The following is a 13,354-nucleotide window of genomic DNA, read 5'->3' as shown; positions in this document are numbered from 1 at the left end:
GGAGAAAAAGGTTTTTCAAAAAATTAAAAACAGAATTACCATATGATCCATTAACTCTACTACTGGCTATTTACCTAAAAAATACAAAAACAATCATGCAAAAAGATACATCCATGCCTATGTTTATTGCAGCATTATTTTATAATAGTCAAATAATGGAAGGAACCCAAATGTCCATTGATAGATGAATAAAGTGAGATATATCATGTATATATATATATATATATATAATATATATAATAGATAAATGTACATATTATATTCCATTATATATAAACTAATATGAAAATACGAAAAATAAAAATAAAAAATAATTAAATCTTTCCATTTACAGCAACATGGATGGACCTAGAGGGTATAATGCTAAATGAAATAAGTCAGTAAGAGAAAGACAGATACCATGTGATTTCACTTATATGTGGAATTTAAGAAACAAAACAAAGAAAGAAAGAGACAAACCAAAAAACAGACTTTTAACTGTAGAGAACAAATTGATGGTTTCCAGAAGGGAGGTGGGGGGAGGGATGGGTGAAACAGGTAGATTAAGAGTAAACTTACCATGATGAGCACTGAGTCATGTATAGAATTTTTGAAACACTATATTATACACCTAATACTAATATAACACTGTATGTTAACTGTACTGGAATTAAAATTTACAAAATTACTTGAGGTTTAATACTTTAGTCAGGCTATATATTTATCATTGTTTTCTTGAAACATAATGTTTTTAAACATACTTAATCAGGTTTTCCCTCAATTATTATTTTTTAATTTTTTTAATGTTTATTTATTTTTGGGACAGAGAGAGACAGAGCATGAATGGGGGAGGGTCAGAGAGAAGGAGACACAGAATCTGAAACAGGCTCCAGGCTCCGAGCTGTCAGCACAGAGCCCGATGCGGGGCTCGAACTCACCGACCGTGAGATCATGACCTGAGCTGAAGTTGGCCGCTCAACAGACTGAGCCACCCAGGTGCCCCAGGTTTTCCCTCAATTTTAAGGAAAATTTCTGCTTTTACATTGTGGAATTCTAGGTACCTTTTATAGATTTTCTATTCTAGATGCTCATTATATTACAATAAATCATCTTTATCTTCATTCCTTTAAAACACTTCATTTCTAGTTGCTTTATTTGTCTCTTTTCCCTCTGCACTTACTGTGAATATTTTGACTTCTCTGTATCAGGACTTGGAGTACACTTGTGTTCACAGGTCTGCAGAATGGGTTTCTGGAAATGGGGAGGCTAAATTGAGGTGACCAGTAATACAAGGCGTTATGGCACAGGATGTTCAAGATTGTGTTCTCACATCAGTGTTGACTGTCCAAACTATGTTTAGTTCCTTATAGCTTATGGAGTAATTATGTTTAGTTCCTTATAGCTCATGGAGTAATTTCAGGTGTATCATCTCATTTAACCTTCACATAATCTATGAGGTAAACAGGGAAATATAATTTCCATTTTTGGATGCATGTAAGTAATGAACTAAATCACTCTCCTGTTATTAGAATATTGATATTGATATAAAAACTGTTACTTAGCTGACTCAACCTTTTTCTCTTTCCCATCACCACTGTAAAAAATACTCACTTTCCCACCCAGCCTTGCAGCTCAGGGTGGCCGTATGACATATTTCTGACTAGCAAGATGAAAGAAATTCAGCTGCAGGAGTATTTGGGGGGAAAGCTTTTACTTGTCTGATAAAGCAACAGATAGTGCTGACATTTCAGTTTCCCTGATTCCATCTTTCCTTGACGTGAACACAATGCCAAGGGATGGGGCAGTCATGAGAAAAAGTACAGGAACAATTCATTTAATATTAACCCCAATATGTTTAAGTCATGGAACCAATGTCATCAGCTGCCTCCTATTTCTAAACTCTTTATTCCAGGAAAAAAATAATCCTCCTTTTGTCTATCCCATATCAGTTTATACAACCTGTGGCCAAAGCCTGTTGATAATGTAAATGTGTGGAGATTATTAGGCTCAGTGTCATACATTATATATAAATTTACCTTAAACTTAAATAAGTTTAAATCTTGTAACTATCTTTATTGTCTTCCTGATAATTACCCAGATTAAGTTACCTCCCATAAAGAACTGGGACCTTACCAGGGAAGAAAAATTTTAGCATTTTAACTCATTGGGCAAGTATTCAAAATAAATTGTTCCAAGAAGCAAAGTTAATTTATGCCATTTGAATAGAAAATAGTATTAGTTTAAGTCATTGTGTTTCCACGTAAACCAGAAGAATAAGAATGACTAAAATTCTTTGTGTATAAATCTAAATATTTTTCCTGATTTGCAAAAGTCTGCTAGACACTGAATGATTATTTTCATTTGCATAGTATAAGCAATTCACTTTCTCATACACCTTAAAAGTCTACCTACACAAGAGATAAGAATTATGTTGTTTTATATTAAAATTGATATAATTTCATGAATCATTTTCATTGACTGATGATTTATAAACTATTCCCCTTCTGGAAAACCTCATTATTTTTTGAAGCCTCTACTACTCTCCAAAAAACATCCCGACTTAATAAGTATCCTACCATGTTGTGCCAATTTGCAAGTTATGGGTAATCTGGGCAAATCTTTTAATTGGTTTTGAATCGTGCAGTTTGTCTCAGAACTACATAAACATTAAATAATTCAGAGACTAAATGAAACCTTATAATGCAGCACACCAAAGTTGTTTAAACAAGTTTGGTGTTTTTTTTTTTTTTTTGATAATCAGATAATTATACATAACTAGTCAACATTACTTCAAACAAATTATGTTTTGTTGAAGCATGAAAGAGGGTTCCTGGCACTCTTTTGAGTTCAACTAATCTTATTGATAATAGGTGTCTGTCAGCAAAACCTGTTTATTGGTGTTATGGTTTGTTATACAGCATGTGTAGTTGCTGCTCTGTAGTAAGCTTCTCTTAATTATATTTTTCAAATAAATATTTGTATCTTTTATTTTGAAAAATCACAGGTTCAGTAGGCTTGGCAAATGTGTGTATATTTTGAACACAGAATGCTTTGTCTTTTATTCACTGTAGATTATCTGTAATAATACACTGCTTCATGAGACAGCACTAGAGAAGAAAAAAGGGCAAGCAGTTGTTTGCTGTGCATTTAAGTACTTAAACGGAGTCACTCTGCTTTCAGACATTCTTGCTTGACTAATTCACTGGAGTCAAATGGTTTCGAGTGCTGTGTCATGCCAATCAAGAGCATTAGCATCATTTGTGCTGTAGAAAAGCTTGCACTGAAGGGAGGAGGGATTCTTTGGCTTTGTCTACACAGATTAAGTAAAATGGAAAACTAAGGCATTTCTCCAACTAATTCTGACAAAAAGAAAAAAAAAGTGGGGTCAATTATTCAAGTAGTTATAGATGCAATGGAGTTTATTGGATAAGTACTCCACCGTCTTCCCATTTTTTCTACAACTGGAATTGTTTTTGTGTTTCTGTAGAATGTGGGGCACACTAGGAATAGTACCCTCATGGAGCATCATTTAGGGGATTGTCAAAGATAAAACAACAGTAAATTCTTTGATCTGTCCTTGCTTAAAAGATTTAGCATATGTAAATGGGATGATGATAAAATACTTTCACATAATAGAATATACACCTAAAGGATCAGTGTCCTTTGGCCACTTAACTTTTTAAGAATGACAGTCTGAATTTATAAGGTAATAATTGTGACTTTCAATATACTAAGTTATTAGAAAATGTTATTTTGATTATAATAAAATTGAGATATGTTCTATTCAAACCACAAGGACAATAGATGATGCTCACTTTTTTTTTTGAGTATTGAGAAGTTCTTACTTTCAAGTTTAAAATATTTCATTAATTATATATACTTCCAAAAGTTAAAAAAAAAAAAGCTATGCCATCAGGGAAAACAAGCAGGTAACATGTAACAAATTTAAGGAAAATGTCATAAGAGAATGACAAACTAACATTAATCATTAAACCAATATTTATTGGACAACTTAGAGTCAAAATGTTTCTTTTATATTATCTTCTAAATTACCTTTCTTTCTAAAAAAAGAAAAGAAACATGTTCTATATAAATCCATTAGATAAAGCTTGTAAACTGTCTTTCAAATTGATATTCTGATTTATTTTTCTTAATTAATGATAAGTATAGTTAAAACGTTCCAATATAATGAATTAATTTACACTTACATTTGTTTTAATTTTTGCTTTATATATTTTTTGAAGACAAGATTTTGTTTTGTATGTTTTAAGTGACTAGCATTTAAAAATTTTATATTTTCCATTGCATTGAGTCATTCATCATTACCTAGTTCTCTCTTAATCTCAGGAATTATTTTGATTTTAATATCTATTTTGCCTGATAATAATCAAACTGCACTAGCTTTTTTTTTTTCTTTTTCTTATTTTGGTGGTATACCTTTTCCTATTATTCAATCTATTTGCATTTTTTCAAACTGTATTTTTATGTGTTATATATGTCTATTTGTTTTTCACTGGATCATTTAACCCACTTAGATTTATTAGAATTTCTGATTATTTAAACTTGCCTCTATCTTCTTTGGGGATAAAAATTTGTCTTTCCTACTCTAGGTTCATTTTTACTACTTTTATTTTATTCTTTTGAATGGAGTATGGTTTCTCATTAGATTTTTTTTCCTTTTTGCTTACTGTGCTTCATTTCTTTTAGTAATAACTCTGGGAATTTTAACATGCATACTAACTTATCAAATTCTGAAGTTAATCATCAATTCACTCTCCTTCCAAACAAATGTTAGGACAGTATTAACTCTGAAAATTTCTTCTCTTTTTATGCACTATTGCTATAGGGATTTTTATTTTACCTTATTTTTCTCTTTTACTTTTTTAATTTTATTTATTTATTTTGGGAGAAAGATCATGAGTGGTGGAGGGACAGAGAGGGGAGAGAGAGAGAGAGAGAGAGAGAGAGAGAGAGAGAGAGAGAGAGAATCCCAAGCAGGCTCTCCACCATCAGTGCAGAGCCTGTGTGTGTGTGGGGGGGGTGCTCAAACTCACAAACTGCAAAATCACGACCTGAGCCATAATCGACTCAGATGCTTGACCGACTGAGCCAACCAGACACCCCATTATTTTTCTCTGTTACAAACACAATAGTCAATGTTTACTTAGTCTTAACAACATATTAATTACTTTCTTAGAACATCATCCTTGCATCTCAGAATTTCCACATGGAAATGTCTTTATTTCACCTTCACTCTTTGTTGAATATGGAATTCTAGGTTCATAGTTATTTTCTCTCAGTACACTGAAGGTATTCTATTATCTCTGGCTTCCATTGCTACTGATGAGAATGTGTTAATTTAATCATTCTATTTACTTAGACAATGTATCTTTTCCATCTGATTTCAAGATCATTTCTTTGTCCTCAGTGATATTCAATTTTAGCACTATATATTTACATATAGATATACATCTATATAGATACATAGATACAGATCTACATATGGATGTAGATAAATGTAGACTTCAAAAACATTTTCCTTGGGATTTTATGAATCTAAGGATGGGTGTTTTCATTGGTTCTGAAAAACTATTAGTCATTTTATCTTGAAATGTTGCTTCTCTCTATTCTTAACAAAACTTCTAAATATATATGCTTTAGAGTGTTCACTCTATCCTCCATGCCTGTTAATAACTCAGTCATGTTTCCTATTTCCTTGCCTTGCTTTACTACAATCCAGATAATTTCTTCAGATATGTCTTCCAGTTTATGAATTCTATTTTTATCTGTGTCTAATGTAATTTTAGAGGCAAGTATTGAGTTTTTAATTTCAATTATTATATTTTTCTTTCACTGATATCTTTGGTTAATTTTATACATGCTTGGTCAGTTTTTAATAGACTCTGCTATCTTGCTCATTTTTATCCCCTATTTTAATTTATTAATTATGCTAAACCTACTTAGTCTCTATTATTATTATTATTATTTTGATGTTTTCAATATATGAAAGTTTGGGGTCAGATTCTTTTGCTGATGTTTTCTGCGGCTTTATTTGTGTTATAATTTTGACATTGAGTTCTCATTCTTTAAACTTTATTTATATACATTTGCTGAGATTTGGATTGAAATAGGTTCCTGTAGAGATGATATGTGTTCGCTCCTGCCAGGTACCTGGGGGCACCAGTGATATAATAGCATTTTAATTAAGGTATGGTTTGAGTTTATTTGCCCATATCAAAGTATTGTGGGTTCCATTTGCAACCTTAGCTGGTAAAGATTGGCTTGTGATATGAATTCCCAAAGAAGAGGTTTTTCCTTTATTCAAAGTTTAGTTGAATTCGTCTTGCCGATCACTTGGGGGAACGTAATATTTCTACTTATACTGAGAGTGTGGCTCTTTAGGGTCTCAGATTTATAAAGAGGATTACCTTTTAGATGTCATATCCTTTCTTTGTGAGCACTGCAACGTATGAAGATGTAAAAAGAACACTCAGGTTCACCTAGGTTGGTCAGTGCCCTAGGAACACAAATTATAGTAACTGTTTCACTTGCCTCTTGGGTTCTTTCACTTAGTTTCTGACCGGTGAGAACTACTGAACTTTCTTGCCATTTAACTGATATACCTAAAAATATGTATTCACATTTAAATCAGTATTTTTTGTTGTTACCGTGAAAGACTTAATTTCTCTCAAACTGCTAGAAAAACAATGTCAAGAACTCCCATATCACCTCTGTCTGAGTGAATAAACTAATTAACTGGAAGAACTATCTTAAAAGTAGAGAATCATGTATCCGAGTTTCTGTTAACTGCATTACTTACGATTGGCAAGATGCAGTGCTGCCACAGGTGTCCAGGGGTCAGAGCAAGTGTGTGTAAACACCATAATGTTCTCGGAAGGCTCACTTGAAATTGGACTGATACCACATGAGTCTGAGAGAAGGCACTATAATTCACCAGGTAGTTCCAAGTATCCTAATCTAGATGGCAATGGTATTGACCACAACAATGAAGTTGGTTGGCTGACACAGTGAAGGGAATGGGAGGTCTGAGGTTGATGTGAAGTCAGGTGCAGTGGGTATGGCTCTGGATTGGCTGTTCACAGGGTGTCCTTTAAACTCACCTTTGCCACGAAAGGTTTATGTGAAGTTGGATAAGTTGCTCTCCTCTCTGGGCTTTATTACACTTATCTGTAAAGTGAGGATGCTGATAACATGTGAGACAAAAATCTGTGGCCTCTCAATTCCAACTATCATTTCATCTCCTCTAGGTCCACCATATTTCTTCTGGTAATATGCCCACCACTCCTAATGTTTGAAGAGTCTTTACTGAGTGATTCTGAAATGTTTCATAAAGTAATGAAATTAAGAGTAAGATGACTCAGATTTTACTGGAATAAAGGAAAAAAGAAACCAAGATTGCTCCCATACAAGTGTTATTTATGAATTATGGTAATCAAAAAAGATTTAAATGTAAGATATATCATAAATCATATTCTTTATGACAAATTATTTTCCTGTGCTCAAATTCAAGGTAATTTTTTCATTGTTATTGTTGCTCTAGGATATTTTGTCAGTCCTATTATTGGCTACATTGTAAAAATAATGTACCTCAAATTTAGGGTCGCTCATTTGCACATGCCTTTTCCAAAGACCCTTTTCCTCTAATTTTAAGTAACACTAATTAAATAACATTCCTTTCAATTAAATAGCATTAACTTTCTCACTTGATTTTTATTTATAATTTCATATATTTTCAAAACCAGGTCACCCAAATTTTATAAATTTCAGGATCCATAAACCTGAATCTGCTCTATTTACTCCTTTGTTAAAGAATAACACATATTGCCTCCTCATTTTCTTTGACTTATCACTTCCTTCAACTTTTACTAAAGAAAACAAACAAAAAAAAGGGATTTTGATTCAGGTATACTTACAGAGGGACATGTTTTAATATGGCTCTGAGCTGTTAAAACCAGAGAACAATTTTATCATTATGCAAAAACTCTTTGATGATTCATTGCCCTCCAAAGCTCAACCTTTCTCTCTTTTTTTAAGCATATGCCCTTAGAAGAAATAACTGATCACTACAGTGGCTATAATATTATAAGTTGTTAAAGTGCTAGTGAGGATAAATATGTGTAATATTTTAATTCATTTCGCAATTTCCAATCCTACCACCACCGCAAAGTATCTTACAGTTTCAAAAGCTTTATGTGCAGTTGAATTTGGTAAAGGAAGATTTTTTCAATTGCTTCATGTAGTTTGAAAACTATGATAACATGAGCAATTGTTAACTTCAAAATATCCTATTCTGTTTGTATTGTTTTAACATTAAAATTATACTCTCACATATATACATATTGACTATGGCTGGCCATTTCTAGGAATTTGGGTATTTTTGTTAAAGACAAGCAGCCTATTTTGAGATTTTATTTTACATATTTTATTTTTATTTTGAGGGGAATCCAAATATCTACACCATGAACTTAAATTCCTATAGCTGCCAGAACTGACAGAGAATTAGCAAGGCAGAGCCAAGTTCACGCAAGACTGTCTACGGCGCTCTTATAGCTAAAGACAAACCAAAATATTGACTAGTTCTTCTCAAAACAGCATGTATAAGTTGTGGCTGAAATAAGCCTGATGTAAGAAAGAATACAGATGGCAGTATAATCATAGGCTGGGTCTACATGATGCCAAACAACCCATTCAAAAGTGAAAAACTCAGTCGATCAGTTGGTGGTTTTTGTCTACGTGCCACCGAGCAACAGGCTTGACTGATTTCTTCACGAAACTGACTGAGCTTTTGACTAGACTTGAGCAGATGTTTTATCACTATGTATGTTCAGTCTTAGTTGTCAAATCTATAACTCAAATAAGTTCCTCTATGAATGATGAATTTCTTTCCTACATCAAGACAACCTGCAAGTGTTAAGCAAAGATCATCTGCAGTTTTTAATTAATCTTACAGCCTGGTTTAATGCATATGCTTGGCGCACTTTAGGTATGCCTGGTAAGAAACAGGGTCTTCCTGCTTACATACCCATTTTTAATATTTCATTAATTCATTTGGTATCATCGCAGCTCAAATACCCTTTGAAAAGTAATTAAGATTCATTTTACTTTCCTTTTTCACTCAACAATTTCCCTGGTATATAAAACCTATTTGCCAGGAACATGTCAAATGACTACCAGAATTTACAAGGATTGCTTTGATATTTTTCTCCACTTCTTAAAAAAAAAAAAAAAAAAAAAAAAAAGGCTTCTCACCAAAACGTGGATCACCACATACTTCAAATATCTCATGACTAAAAATGAAAACAATCAAAACAGACACTTGTCACATAAATTATGTGTGAGCAGGTATCTCATGCCTTTGGTGGCTGTTGGGGCCCAATACCAACTGCAGTTTGGACCTCAATAAATATTTCTTAAATGAATGATTCAATGGATTATACTATACTATTTTTGTAGCCACTGACAACTTGTGGCCTAGTAATAAAGGAGTGGGAGAATAAGTACTCCCACTTGCTCCCCATGCTTTTATTATCTAAACCCAACTGGAAACCAGAAGCCAAGGGAACCGTTGAAAACAAATGGGTGGAAAATGGTGGGCAGTGGATCTAGAATGAGGCAAATATAATATCTGCTATGTGCACATCACTGTCCTCTACACAATCACTGGGGATAAAGAGCTTATTAGCATGCATTATAATTCTTAATATTTTCACACATACACACAGGAGAATTACATATATGTGTATTTACATATGTATATGTATTTATGTAGATGATAGATAGATAGACAGATAGATGAAAATGCTCAAAACCTGGAGTCAGAATAGTTGTTTTTTCCCAAATCCCATGAAGATGTTGTGCCAAATAATCTTTAGTTTCTTTCCAACTATACTATTCTTTCACATGTACTAAATGTGAATGTCTTGGAAGACCATTTACTTTTAAAAACCTAAAAATCCTATTTAATTAAAAATGTAAAACATTTTTAGAGAAGCTGGAAAATACAGAAAATGATGAGTGAGGGCACCAGTTCATAAATGATGTTTCTAGGAATTATTTTTTTCCTCCACCTTCACGAAGCAGTTGTCAGGGAAGAGGATGGTTTTCTGGGTCCAACTCTAATCACTTCCCTTCTTTCTGATTTCTGTCCATCTTCCATCCACTATTTTTTTATATGCTGTCAGTTCTCTTCTTTTCAAGCTCAAAGAACAGGGAGGAGGATGAATGGGGGAAAAGCAAAGGACTCCACTCTGGGAAAGCTTCTCTGGAAATGTTTACTGCATCAGCATTAATATCTTCCAAAGAAAAGAGCATCTGCCTGTCTTCTGAGACTGCAGAAGCAACTGCCTTTATTTCAAGTTACCTGGGACATGCTCTGGGGTACAATCTTTACGTGCTTGATGCACAGGTCCTTTACGATGTTAACAGTGGGTTGATGGGGAAATTGTACTTTTATCTTTCCAAATTTCTGTATTTGATTATGTTTCCAGCTAAGCAGTGGATAAAGACTGACTTAGCCCAAGGACCTCTTTCCTATTTATGGAGATGTTGTTTTTTTGTTTGTTTGTTTGTTTGTTTTTTACCTTTAATTTAAAACCAAAAAGAGAAATTTTCTAAACTTACTCAAAGGATGTGGAAACTATTTCTCAAAGCTCTGAATTTCCTGAGCTTGACTTTTAAATAAAACCCACCCAAACAGGAGGAATTGAAAGGAGGGGTGGGGGGGGGGAGGGTATCATAAAGCATTTTTTTTCAGGCTGGCTAAGAAATTCTATTTGGTTAAATAGGAGCAAGTTTCCCATATCCATTCCCCACATCCATACCATCTGGATGCATGAATGTTTGCCCTATTAAAAAAAATAAATGAAAATACTCTCTCTATAAGACAGAGGTCCTTCTTTTATATTACATTATTGCATTATATTACATTAATAATATACATAGGTCAGGGCTACAAATATAGAGAACATTCTTACGACTTTCCTGAAGTCACTCATTTGAATATCATACTAAAACAGGTCTAAAGAAAGAAAATGTTAGGTTCCATTACAACTATCTTATTTACCTATTTATTCAAACTCATCTCATTTAAAAAAATATATAAAAGCATGAAGTCAGTGGTCCTGTAATGTATCTTCTTTGCTCAATGTGCTAAGGTCCACGTAGAGCTGCTTTAAAATTAAATGGGGGCAATTCTTTCTTTCACTTTTCTAGGACTTTTATCTCCTAACAGTAAATTGTTAATAGATACAGAATATTTCTATTGATTAATTCAGTATGCCAGCTATGATATGATTCACAGAAGGCAAAAGAAATGCCAATGTTTTCACGACACAAGGCCACATTATCGAGAATACCATCTATGGCTCTCTCACAAGTGTTAGGCAGTTTTTATAGAAAAAAGAAAAGCCTTTACACCCGAAGTGGAGCTAATGGATAACTTAAGAGAGCTGTAATTGACATATTCATAACTCTTTTTTTCTGTTAATGTTAGGGAAGATCTTATTTAGTAATACTTTATTATTTGAAAACCAGGTGAAGATTTTGTGTCAAACAAAGAATGAACTAAGGTACAAATGATTTTAAGTTGGGACAAGAAAATCTTTTAGGTTCTACCATGTATCATGAATATTTTTTAGCTATATTGATATGTATAAACAAACAAACTTGAAGCAATTAGCCTTAAAAGTTCAGAAAATGAAAAGGAAAATGTCTTAATATCCATTACAGGAATGTTGACGGTTTATTTGCTTGTGCTATGTACCAACACAAGCAATTTTAGTGGACTCCTTTATTTGCCACTTTACATGCCTAGATAATTAGTTAATACACTTATATTAAGCACCTACTCTGTGTCAGACCTGGAGTTATTTGAGCATAGATGCTATTTAACTTCAGGATCTGCGAAGGTACCAAACAATGAGATTTTAACAGGAAGTGAACAAGAATCACTAAAAATATTTGACAGCCATAGCATTTATGGAGGTTTTTAAAAGTTAAAAATAAAGCTCTTGTCTTGTGGCAGATTCACTCTTGATCCAAACCCAAAGTACACTGAAGAAAACATGTGATTGGGTCAGGTTTTCATCCACCTGGAAACTTTGTGAACCATTTTAAAACTGTGGGCATGCTCTTTTGATAGCTTCTTTGTGGTTCTAAGTCTATGGATATTTGATGTGGACTCCTTGAGGACCACCTTATCACAGTCTCCTGATTGGGCAGCAAGAACCTGACATAGAGAGCCATATGAGACTTCCTCATTTCCCGCGACCTTGGGGAATCCCACTGACTTCTTCCGAATTCTTATTCATTCATTCATTCACTCACTCAGCATCAGAGGGGAGTTAGCATCACAGGAAGAAACCCAGGAGATACTGTAGATCATGACTGGGTGGGGAGACGTGCATGCTTGGACCTGAGTCTTATTCAACTGGCTTTTCTCCTTGTAAGAGAAATGCTGTGTGATAAAAAATAAAGGAGCATCAATCTCTGGTCCCTGAAAATAAGAACAGTATCACATAAACCTCACAGTTTCTCCAACACTAGTCCATATTTTCCTCAACTTTTACTACTTTGGATGCCATCTGTATCAAAGTATAATAAGAAGGCAATTCAAGGGGACTATCAGTTTAAAGGGAAAAAAAAAAGTAAAAGAGAGAAAAAAAACAGGCCTGGAGAGGGGGCACCGCTTGGCATCAGGTCACTGAGTGTATTCATTATTTGTTCCCATTACCATGTTATGTCTTAATTACTCTGGTTTGGCTTCCCACCCGGGGTCACTATGTCACAGCTGGTTTTCTGCCCATCCCTAATTAATAAAGCCTCATTTAGTATCCAAGTTTATTGTAATAAACCTCTGCTGAGGGATACAGCAGAAATAAGGAGACAAAAAACAAACCAGAAATTATCAGAGTTGCTCTGACAGTAACCTTGCACCATAAAGGGCTTTGGTTCAGGCTTCTCTGGGTTACTTTTAACCTGGAAAATACGTCCATTTGATTTCAGTTGGAATTTCTGGCATAATTGGTCAGTGATCAGATTTTGCCCATAGGAAAAAAAGTGACAAAGGTTTCTAAACACTCTACATCATTTGGGACTTATTAAAATGGTTATTCACTCATGCTTCTAGTATTTAAATTAAGATTATTTTGCCAAACAAAAAGAAAAGCTTAATGTTTTTGAATGGCAATATAAAAAGTAACAGGCAGTCATCAAATGCTCTTATTTGGTTCTGTGGCACTGCTTCCTTTAGTATTTCCATACATAAAGTGAAGACAAATTACACGAGAGCCTTTTCTAATTTGTTAAATATAATTTCAGCCAATAAAAATTTACAAATTAAAAAAAAAGCACCTTC

The sequence above is a fragment of the Lynx rufus genome, unplaced genomic scaffold, assembly GCF_022079265.1.
Source record: "Lynx rufus isolate CCGP_SWC_20201006 ecotype Redwood Valley unplaced genomic scaffold, mLynRuf1.p SCAF_8, whole genome shotgun sequence".
NCBI classification, from domain to species: Eukaryota; Metazoa; Chordata; class Mammalia; order Carnivora; family Felidae; genus Lynx; species Lynx rufus.
Note: the sequence above shows the minus strand (reverse complement) of the source record.